Source organism: Rhinatrema bivittatum, chromosome 8 (assembly GCF_901001135.1).
Source record: "Rhinatrema bivittatum chromosome 8, aRhiBiv1.1, whole genome shotgun sequence".
Taxonomy (NCBI): Eukaryota; Metazoa; Chordata; class Amphibia; order Gymnophiona; family Rhinatrematidae; genus Rhinatrema; species Rhinatrema bivittatum.
In genome coordinates this window covers 82,725,860-82,737,802 of record NC_042622.1, presented here as the reverse complement: position 1 = coordinate 82,737,802, position 11,943 = coordinate 82,725,860, and positions in this window count along the sequence as shown.

The window sequence follows — 11,943 nt, the reverse complement described above, 5'->3', positions numbered from 1 at the left end:
CAACTCAAACTACTTACAATCTGAGAATAAAAAAACAGGAAATTCAATCTTTTGGCAGCAAGGGGATGGGTTTCTAGACTGATCTGTGGCATTACAGGAACAAAAATTAACAGATAAGAACCAATTTTCCTTTCTTGTTCATACCCAGATCAGTCCACACAAGTGGAATGTACCCAAACACGTCTAAACTGGGCGGGAACCTGAAAGACCCACATGCAACACACTCTTACTGAATGCGACATCTTCCTGTGCCCAAACATCCAAATGGTACTGTCTGGTGAAAGGATGAAGCGAAGACCACGTCACAGCTCTGTATATCTCCTGAGGCAAAACTGACATTCCACCCAGGAGGCAGCTTGCACTCTAGTAGAATACGTGCGCAAACCTACCAGAGCCTCTCGACCCCTAGAAATGTAAGCCAAACAAATGGTCTCTTTCAGGCAACAAGAAATCGTGGCTTTACAAGCTTTGCCTCCTTTCTTTGCTCCACCGAACAACACATCGCCGAATACTGTTAGTGAACTTAAGATACTGTAACAGAATCAGGCGTACATCCAAAAGATTAAGCTTCCTAGACTGTGGAGAATCCCGGGACCACTCCGGAAAACCTGGCAGTTCCACTGTCTCATTAACATGCAACAAGGAAACCACCTTTGGTAAGAAAGAGGGGACCATTCGCAGCGTTACCCTGTGATTGGAAATACGCAAGAATGGGTCTCTGCAGGACAAAGCTCCGAAATACGTCTGGCTGAACAAATGGCCACCAAAAACACTGCCTTCAAGGTCAGGTCCTTTACCCAATGCTCCTCGTAAGGGCTCAAATGGAGATCCATAGAGCATTGTCAGAACCAAATTAAGACTCCAAACTGGACAAACATTATGCACCGGAGAACACAAATGCTTAACACCCTTCAGAAAATGAATTACATTGAGGTAAGAGGTCAAGGAGCTGCCCCCCCCCCCCCCCCCGCATCATGCCCCTAAGGCAACCCAAGGCTGACACCTGCACGCAGAGCAAGCTATAAGCCGACCCCTTTGATAACCCCTGTTATAAAAAGGCCAAAATGTGAGGAATGTCCACACCTAGTGGATCCAGCCGCTGCTCCAAACACCAAGACTCAGAAACCTTCCAGACCCTGCCATATGCCAAAGTAGAAGGCCTTCTAGCCTGATGCAAGGTGGAAATAACTGGCTCCGAATATCTTTTTAGTTGCAATCGCCACCTCTCAAAAGCCAAGCTGTGAGACAAAAGTGATCTGATCCGAGAATGAGCCCTCGTCGAAAAACCCATGGCAGCCAACCTGAGGCCTGTCCATCACGAGATACACCAGATCCACGGCTAGCACGGCCACTCCGGTGCCACCAGTTCCACTCTTTCTGGATGAGTCTCTATGTATCGTAATACTCATCTGACGAAGGGCCAGGGAGAAAATAAGTAAAGCAAGGCTCCCTTCGGGCACACCAACGCATCTATTCCCTCCGACCCGACTTCTCATCGTCAATGAAAAATCGGGCCAATTTGGCATTGCCTCGTGTTGCTGTGAGGTCCACCTGGGGATCACCCCACCTGTCTAAAATGAACTCCCATTGCCCCGGATTTAATTACTGCCTGCTGAGGAAGTCTGCTTGCACCATGTCCACTCCCACGATGTGAGAAGCTGCTATTCCCTCGATGAATCATTCCACTCATGCAAAAAGCTGTTGGGCCTCCAGTGCCAAAGCGTGACTCTTCAACCCTCCTTAACGATTGATGTATGCCACCGTTGTTGCATTGTTGGTAAAGACTCTCGACATCTGACCCTTGATCCATGGCAGGAACGCCTCCAAAGCTCTGTGGACTGCAGTCAAAGACCTTGGGCAGTCCACCCCTGACTGACCGCCCCCCCCCCAACCCATGAAGCTATCGTCTTTATTCACCACCACCCAGTCCGGAGTCTCAGATCCACTCCCTTCTCCAAGTTGTGTGGCAAAAGCCTCCACGAGAGACTGGACCTGGATTCCCCCTGGAGTGTTAAAGGTTGCTGATAATGTTCTGACAATGGATTCCACCTGAACAAGAGCACCTTCTGCAAGGGCCACATGTGAGCAAAGGCCCATGGCACCAGATCCAACGTGGATGCCATGGAACCCAGAACCTGCAAATAATCCCAGACTTTGGGCGTTGGCAGTTGTAACAGACATGTCACTTGTGTCTGCAACTTCTGAGGTCAGGAACACCCAGCCCCTCTGAGTATCGAACCGCGCCCCCAGATATTCTAGGGATTGGGTTGGAACCAGATGACTCTTTGGTAGGTTTCTTACCCAACCCATTGATTGCAATCTGTCCATAACCCACTGAACTGACCAACCGCACTCCTCATCCGTCTTTGCCTGGATGAGCCAGTCATCCAGATATGTGTGAACCAGAATCCTCTCTCTTCTCAGGGCCACCGCCACTGCCACCATCATCTTTGTGAAGGTTTGCAGCACTTTGGCCAGCCCGAATGGGAGAACTCGGCACTGGAAATGCTGTCCCAATACCATGAATCTCAGAAACTTATGATCCAGCTGAATGGGAATATGCAGGTAGGCCTCCATTAGATCTAACGATGCTTGGAACTCCCCTTTGCGGACCGCTACTATCACAGTACACAATGTCTCCATGCGAAAACATGGAACCTGCAGAGCCAGGTCTAAAATGGGTTGAAACCTGCCCTCCTTTTTGGGAACCACAAAATAAATCGAGTACTTCCCCTGTCCTTGGACAGAAGCACTGAAACAATTGCGTCCAATCTTAGCAAACACCACAGCATATCCCGCACTTCGAGATGAGCAGTGGGACTCTAGGAAGGCCTCCCTGAGGCGATGTGAAAATTATAAGCCATAACAGTTTCTTACCACCTCCAAAAGCCAGTGGTCTGAGGTGTCCTTGGTCCACTCTCCATAGAAGCGAGCTAATCTTCTCCACACAACCTCCACGGAGGAATGAACCACCATGGCTTCATTGTGCTGACTTTCCTCCCCTGGTCCCCTGATCGGTGGACTCTCTGGAGGGTTTGTGGGAGCCTAGAAAGGACAGTTGTCTTCTCTAAGACTGCTTCTAGCTCAATGAAGAAGAACACTTGCCTGAACAAAAACATCTCGTGTCCCGAAAACGGGAATGGACAGGGAAACTCTTCTTGTCACTCATTTTATCCTCAAGCAACCTATTCCTTTTTGACTCTCCCAAGCTTTTCATCAGGTGGTCCAGATTCTGCCCAAACAGGAGTTTCCCTTTAAAGGGGAGATTACATAGGTGGGACTTGGACCACATGTCCCATGACCAATTTCATAATCACAAAAGCCTGCGAGCCACCACTGCCAAAACCATGCTTCTGGCTGATGTACAAACAAAATCGTACAGCATATCCACCACATGACTTAGGGAATAGCCACTGCTATTAATTGCATCAGTAGCATGGGATCTTCTTGGTGTTTGGGTACTTGCCAGGTTCTTGTGGCCTGGTTTGGCCTCTGTTGGAAGGCTGGGCTTGATGGATCCTTGGTCTGACCCAGCATGGCAATTTCTTATGTTTTTATGTTCTTATGTAAGCCACTCCAGCTTCCAAATGCGCTGACTGCATGGATCTGCTAGGTCATGGGCCTTCTGCACCCAGCATAAACAGGCACTCTGCATCAGACTGCTGCAGATCACAGCCCGGAGACTCAAGCCAGAAACATCATAAATTCATTTTAACTACATCTCCAGTCTACGATCCTGCACATCTTTCAGGACGACTGAACCCTCCACTGGAATAGTTGTCGTCTTTGTCACATAGGAAAATGTGGGAGGTAAAAGCTCATAATAAAAACTTTTTAACTATATCAGAAGTAAGAAACCTGTGAGGGAGTTGGTTGGACCGTTAGATGACCAAGGGTGTAAAGGGGCTCTTAGGGAAGATAAGGCCATTGCAGAAAGACTAAATTAATTCTTTGCTTCTGTGTTTACTAATGAGAATATTGGGGAGATACCAGTTCTGGAGATGGTTTTTAAGGGTGATGTCAGTTGAAATGAATCAAATCACTGTGAACCTGGAAGATGTAGAAGGCCAGATTGACAAACTAAAGAGTATCAAATCACCTGGATGGGATGGCATGCATCCTAGGGTTCTGAATGAACTAAAAAATTAAATTTCAGATCTATTAGTTAAAATTTGTAACCTATCATTAAAATCTTCCATTATACCTGAAGAGTGGAAGGTGGCCAATGTAACCCCAATATTTAAAAACAGCTCCCGGGATGATGCGGGAAACTATAGACCAGTGAGCCTGACTTCAGTGCCAGGAAAAATAGTGGAAACTATTCTAAAGATCAAAATCACAGAGCATATAGAAAGACATGGTTTACCCAAGGGAAGTCTTGCCTCACACATCTTCATTTTTTTTTTTTTTTTGAAGGGGTTAATAAACGTGGATAGAGATGAACCGGTAGATGTGGTGTATTTGGATTTTCAGAAGGTGTTTGACAAATTTCCTCATGAGAGGCTTCTAAGAAAACTAAAAAGTCATGGGATAGGAGGTGATGTCCTTTCATGGATTACAAACTGGTTAAAAGACAGGAAACAGAGAGTAGGATTAAATGGTCAATTTTCTCAGTGGAAAAGGGTATACAGTGGAGTGCCTCAGGGATTTGTACTTGGACTGGTGCTTTTCGCTATATTGATAAAAGATGTGGAAAGGAATACAAGTGAGCTAATCAGATTTGCAGCTGATACAAAATTATTCAGAGTAGTTAAATCACAAGCAGATTGTGATAAATTGCAGGAGGACCTTGTGAGACTGGAAGATTGGGCATCCAAATGGCAAATTAAATTTAATGTGGACAACTGCAAGGTGTTGCAATTAGGGAAAAATAACTCATGCTGTAGTTACACGATTTTATGTTCCATATTAGGAGCTACCACCCAGGAAAAAGATCTAGGCATCATAGTGGATAATATAACTGCAGCAGTCAAAAATGCAAACAGAATGTTAGGAATTATTAGGAAGGGAATGGTGACTAAAAAGGAAAATGTCATAAAGTCTCTCTCGCTCCATGGTGAGACTGCACCTAGAGTACTGTGTACCGCATCTCAAAAAAGATATAGTTGCACTGGGGAAGGTACAGAAAAGGGTGACCAAAATGATAAAGGCTAAAGAGGTTAGGGCTGTTCAGCTTGGAGAAGAGACAACTAAAGGCGGATATGATAGAGGTCTTTAAAATCATGAGATGTCTAGAATGTGTAGATATAAATCGGTTATTTACCCTTTCGGATAATAGAAGGACTAGGAGGCACTCCATGAAGTTAGCAAATAGCACATTTAAAACTAATCGGAGAAAATTATTTTTCACTCAATTCATAATTAAGCTCTGGAATTTGTTGCCGGAGAATGTGGTTAGTGTAACTGGGTTTAAAAAAGGTTTGGATAAGTTATTGGAGAAGTCCATTAACTGCTATTAATCAAGTTGACTTAGGGAATGGCCTCTGCTACTCCTGGCCTCCTCTTAGGGTTTGGGTACTTGCCAGGTTCTTGTAGCCTGGCTTGGTCACTGTTGGAAACAGTATGCTGGGCTTGATGGACCCTTGGTCTGACCCAGTATGGCAATTTATGTTCTTATCCACCTTCAGCAGCTTCAAAAGGTCTAAGGTCTCTTCCATCAAAGTATATAGCTTTGCCATCGCACTGCCTACATTAAGGCCTGCCTCCGGGGAATCCCTTTCCCAGTTTACCAATTTTTTAATCTTAGGCAATGGAAAAGCACTAGGAGGACCTTGAAGTCCATCCAGGAGAGGATTTACCCCCTCATTGTCTGACTCTTCTTGAGCAACCTTGATGCCTAATTCCTCCAAAACCTGTGGAATCAGGGTACACAGCTCCTCTTTCCTAAATAAGCGGACAACTCACGGGTCATCTCCCTCTGCTACCGGCATCTCATCTGGATCAGGGTTATCCTTGTTTGCATCGGGATCCACCCCACTGGGATCATCCCCTCTAAGGGCACTTGCAGGATCAACTCGGATGATCCATCCGAGTTGTCCAAAACCCTTGAATCACCCTCGGTTCCCATATCGTGCCCCAGGCATCTGAGCAAGCCGCCACAACCTCCTGATGAGAACTCCCTCGGTCTCTTGGAAGGACATCATGACTTCCGCTCCCTGGTTCACTTCCCTCTTGCTCCCTTTCTTGCTAGAAAGATATAGGAGGAGGATAAAATACAGCGAAAACTCCTTCAGATCCTTGGGCCCATCATCGAGCCTGCTCCCATATGACTTTCCTCCCCTGCTATGGTCCAGTGCTGTCGACAGCCCCATGGAAGAAAGAGACAATGGAGAATCCCTGGGCTCCCTGGACTCTGTCTTCTGCCTGCGAACCTCCGTTGTCATGGCTGCACCTTCCAGTCCCCCCCGGGACCTGTACTGTGGGCTCTGAAGATCTGATGGTCCTTTGTCAGAAGCCAAATCAGTTGAGGTTCCCTCCCCCTCCCCCCCCCCCCCCCCCCCCCGCATAGCTGGAGCATAGAGACACCATATTCAGCCGCACAGACCACAACCCTCATGTTTTGTAGGCTGCCATGCGCTGCTTCCGAGCTATTAACAGCAGGAGAAAAGCAGAAGCCTAGCGGAAAAACCCACCCAGGCGCTTGAACACAGGCCACGCACATGGTCTGCCCTCTGAGCAGCGCAACTGCACAGGCCCGACGTGAGGGTGATTAAAAAAAACAGCTTCCGCAACCTGCCTGCCGGCACCCCGAATCCCCCGGCGGCCAAAAGCAGCTCTACCTCTCACTCCTTTCAGTGCCAACAGCTCCCGCTGATGAAAAGCACCTCCACTTACAAACCACCTCGACCAAAACTTAACAAGCGGGGAGTGGCAAGAGGACACCATGAATGCATCCCGAGGAATACTGCGAACTTCCTGGTGGAGACATCTTCGTCTTCTGCTGCACAAGAATCTGTTGCAGCAGGATCCTGTCCTTCATGAAGATCCAACTGTTTTGTCTTACGGTATGGCCCTTGAGAGAGCTCGCTTGTTGAAGTGTGGATATTCTTCTGTGGTAATTGCCACCTTGCTACGGGCTCAAAAGTTCTCCACTTCCTTAGCTTATGTGCGGGTTTGGCGAGTATTTGAGGCTTGGTGTGAGGATCAAGGTGTTTCTCTTCGTTCAGTTAAGATCCTGCCCATTTTGGAATTTTTGCAGGATGGGTTAAATAAAGGGTTGGCACTTAATTCCTTGAAGGTGCAGGTTGCGGCTCTTGCCTGTTTCAGGGGCCAAGTGAATGGTGGATCCTTATCGTCCCATCCTGAGGTGGCCCTTTTCTTGGAGTAAAACGTCTTTGTCCTCCCTTATGGTGACCTGTTCCCTGGTGTTGGATTTCTTGGCGGGCCCGACACTTAAGATTGCTGCGCAGCCTTTCCTTGTGGTTATTGACCTTGAAAACAATTTCTGATGGCAATATGTTCTGTGTGTCAAATTTCTGAGCTGCAGGCCTTTCTTGCTGAGAGCCGTTCCTTCAGGGGCAATAGAGCTGCATACTGTTCCCTCCTTCTTGCCTAAAGTGGTCTTGAATTTTCACTTGAATCACCTTGTAAAACTGGAAGAGTGGGCATGTAAATGGCAAATGAAGTTTCATGTGGACAAGTACGAAGTGATACACTTAGGGATTAGTAACCCACATTTATAGCTACACAATGCAAGTTCCACTTTGGGAATCTCCATTCAGAAAAAGGATCTAGGCATCTTTGTTGATAACATGTTGCAATCTTCTGCTGAGAATGCAGCAGCTAAAAAATCAAATAGAATGCTAGGAATTAAGAAAGGAATGGAAAATAAAACAATGTCATAATGGCTCTGTATCTCTCCCTGTTGCGACCTCATGTTGAGTATAGGATGCAGATCTGGTCACCCCATCTCAAAAAAGATATTGCTGAATTAGAAAATGATAAAGGGGATAGGCTAAAAAGGTTAGGACTCTTCAGCTTGGAGAAGAGATGGCTGAGGGGAGATATGAAAGTTCTATAAGATGTGTGGTTGAATGAGTAAATGTGAATCGCTTGTTTACTCTTTCAGAAAAAAATATAAAGACTAGGAGGCACACAATGAAATTACTAAGTTATACATTTAAAACTAATAAGATATATTTTTTTTTTACTCAAGGCAGAGTTAAGCTCTAGAATTTGTTGCCAGAGGATGTGGTGAAAGCTGCTAGTATAGCTGTATTAAAAAAAAAAAATTGGACAATTTCCTGGAGGAAAAGTCCATAAACAATTATAAAAGTGGAATTGCAGTAATGGGATAAGCAGAATGGAATCTATCTATCTTTGGGATCCTGCCAAGTACTGTTGACTTGGATTGGCCACTGTTGGAAAGAGGATACTGGGCTTGATGGAACTTTGGTCTGACTCAGTATGGTAAATCTTATTCTTATTCCAGTGCATACCCTTCACGTATCACCTCTAGGACCCACCGATAGAAGAGAGAGAGAGACGTCCCCCTGTTTCCTGTTCCAGAAGGTGGGTCAGCAAACCTTCATTAGGAAACTTGAGAAGGTCCAGTACCTAAGCCCGCTCCTCTCTTGGACTGCCAGGGACAAAAGGACTGAGCCCTACCGAAAGGCCAAGTCTGCTGAAAGGTCGTCCCTCTGTAGGGTGAAAGCATCTGGAACCCCGGAAACTACCCCTCAAACCAAAAATAAGCACCTAGAAGAAAGCGTGGGAAGGTGCACGCACAACCTGTGCACCAAGTTAAGAGTGTAAAAAAGTTTGTGCGTGTAAAAAGCACAACCAAAAAAACAAACGCACAATGTGTGCGCGGATTCCATACACTGTGCATGCGTATGGTCTATAGAGGTCAGAAGAATATGCACAAGAGCACGTAAAAACGGCCACCACAGCATGCAAGAAAAAAGCCTAAGGGCCATGCCTACCCACCAGGTTGCCCGGTTCCTCAACCCCAACAGGAGCAGGAACGAACAGCGGCACAGCACGCCAAGAATAGAGAGCGGAGGAAGGCCTGAAACCTTTCTGACCATCTCTGATCCAGGTAAAACTTTCTCTTTTTTTTTTTTTTTGTTAAACCTTACCTGAGCTCAGCACTTACTGGTTGAGTACAGAGACAGTCTCTGGCTATGGGGGGAGAGGGCATCTGCCGTCACTGCCACACTTGGCCTCCTGCACCCACTGCCTTTCAGCTGAACTAGCAGCTAAGTCCACGCCAGGAAACCCAGCTACTGCACCAAGGCACACCTCTGAGGGACCATGGAAATCACCTCAGGAATTCTCAACTGGGGGAGAGAACTTTAGGTATCACCACAGCAGAGCAAGGCTTTCTTTTCCTGAATTTAGGATTTCAAAATGTCTCCTTTTAAAAAAAACTCAAAGCAGTCCTCAGAGGGAGATGCACATCCACCATCTGCTGGAGATGGAGAATACTGGTAGGCTGGGGTCACTGCAGGGTTATATATACTGTCAGCTTGCTCCGTCTCCATCTGCTGACAGGGGAGCATAAACCTACTGGTCTTGAGTCCATCTGTCTACACCAGTGGTTCTCAACCGGTGTGTCGCCACACTTCCCGGTCCCCTGCTGACCCAGCTGCTCCCCCCTACCCGAGCAAGATAGGTCCCCCACCTGGGCTTAAAACGCTGAAAGCCAGGGCAGAACCCGGCAGGAGAGCTGGAGTCAGCAGCACCGGCATGCTCTCTTCTGCCCGCTCCCCAGAAGAGGAAGTGATCAGTGGGTGCATGCACGGGAAGACGAGACCATGCTAGTGCAGGCAGCATCGGCCCGAAGAACAGAAGAGAGCTGCGGCCTGAGGAATGAGCAGCGCGGCTTGCAGAAAAATGAAAAAAACATCAACCCCCGCGGCCAATGGGACTCCTTGCTCCGCGAGGGTTGAAAATGAAGTAGGTTGCTGCTGCCTTTAGGGTTAGAAGTGGAGGAGGCTATTGTTGCCGCTAGTTCGGGGGAGGGGGGAGAGAGTGAATGAGCAAGCATATGTGTTTGAGATCCTGTGTGTGTGTGAGAGTGAGATAGCATGTATGTGAATAGTTGAGAGCTTGTACATGTGAAAGAGTATATGTGTGATTGAGAGCTGGGTTTATGTGAGGGAGCACATGAGTATGTAATTGAGAGCCTGTGTGTAAATGAGAGAAAGAGAGAGAACATGTTTGTAAGCATGTGAAAGTCTGTGTGAGAGAGAAAAGGACAGCATGTATGTGTGTGATTGAAAGCCTGTGTGTGTAAGCCTGAAAAGATAGACATCATGTGTGGAAATGTGTAATTAAGAGCCTATATAAGTGAGAGAGAAAAAGCATGTGTGCATGTGTACATGTGAGCGATTGTGAGCCAGTGTGAGAGAGAGGAGAGAGTTCCAACCTAACCACCCCTCCTCCTGCTAATTCAAAACAATCTCAGGGCACCTGGATATCAAACATTCTCAGGTATGCAGAGCAAAACATTTTTTGTATCATTTTTCATTACTGGGTCTTTGTGTCTGCTATTTTGAAATATTTTATTGGTATCTAGAAATTATGAGTTTTTAATTATTGGATATTCCATTCATCCGCTGTTTTGAAATAATCTGTTCTTTTTGTTAGATTGGTTTTACTGCTACTGTTTTTATATTTCTTGATTTGTTTTATAAGGATGGGTGATGTTTCTTTTTTTCCTTTGTTGCACTGCATACAGACTCTGGCTTGTTGCGGTTTCCAATTCAGTTTTTGTCTGCATGCTTCTAGTTATGCGTTTTGGTCTCTTTATTCTTTGTTAGGTGAGGGTCAGCACATGTGATTCAGGTGAGGTTCTCTGCTGGCGTGTAGTTTCTGTGTAGGGCTCTATAGCAGCCTGACTTGGTCCGTTTTCCTAATAGGAGATGTGTCTTAAGGCCTGGTGTAATATTTTCAGTGTTGCCTTTTCTTAGGTAAGGTGGTTACTGTTAAGTTCTGGAAATTGGTGCTGTTTTGGTGTGGGATGTTTACCGTTTATGCAATTTCTGTTCAGACAGAATATGTATCGTTTCCTTGTGTCATTCTTAACAATAAAAATAATACTGGACCTTTACTTTTTATTTCTGCCATAAATTGTAATGAGCAGTGTGCCACACATGTGAGTGTGGTCTGTTAGGTGTGTCATGATGGGAAAAAGGTTGAGAACCACTGGTCTACACACTTGGAAAATGAGGGAATGCTGAGCCAATGTTCAGCTGTCTGGTGCTTTTAGCATGCCAGACATTACATTTGCAAGGTGAACATGAAGCATGTATATCTGATGTCTCCTGATGAGATGGGAAATAATGATTGAGTGAGGAAATATTTGTTCTATGGGATGCTGTCAGCTGTGGCCCATCCTCTCCCTTGCCTTATCACTGAGAAACATAACTTGGGCACGCTGTAGCTTCCGGGCATCCCACCCCCTGCCAACAATGAGGCACTATAAGGTCCATAATGCTCTTTTATTGAGTGGATGAAACAGCCACAACCATACAAGCATGAACTTAAAAAATACTTTAAGCAAGCTTAACATTCATTTTCTTATAAAACTGGCCTACACCCCCACCTCCGTGAAGGTGGTACCCACTGGCATTCTGCTCTGAATGCCGCTGAGGCCACTGCCGCCTCGCCCCTCCCCTGGTTGTCCTTGCAGGCCACGCTTATTCATTTATTTATGCCAGGCCTCCAATTGGCCATCCCCAGACCGGCCACCATCTTGGGCTGCGCCATGTATTGCATATATCAATCACCCTTTGCCAATTAATAGGCTAACAGCACCCTGCTTCAAGCGCCCCAACAAGCTTCCCCTCTGTGTAGTCTTTGGTGCCCAGACCCTCCCCCCTCCCCAAAACACCAAAGCATCCCCCTATATGCCGGTGAGGACCCTGCCATAGTAGGGACCTGTAACCCGGTGGTACTTTTAGCATGCCAAACAATACATTTGCAAGGTAAATATCT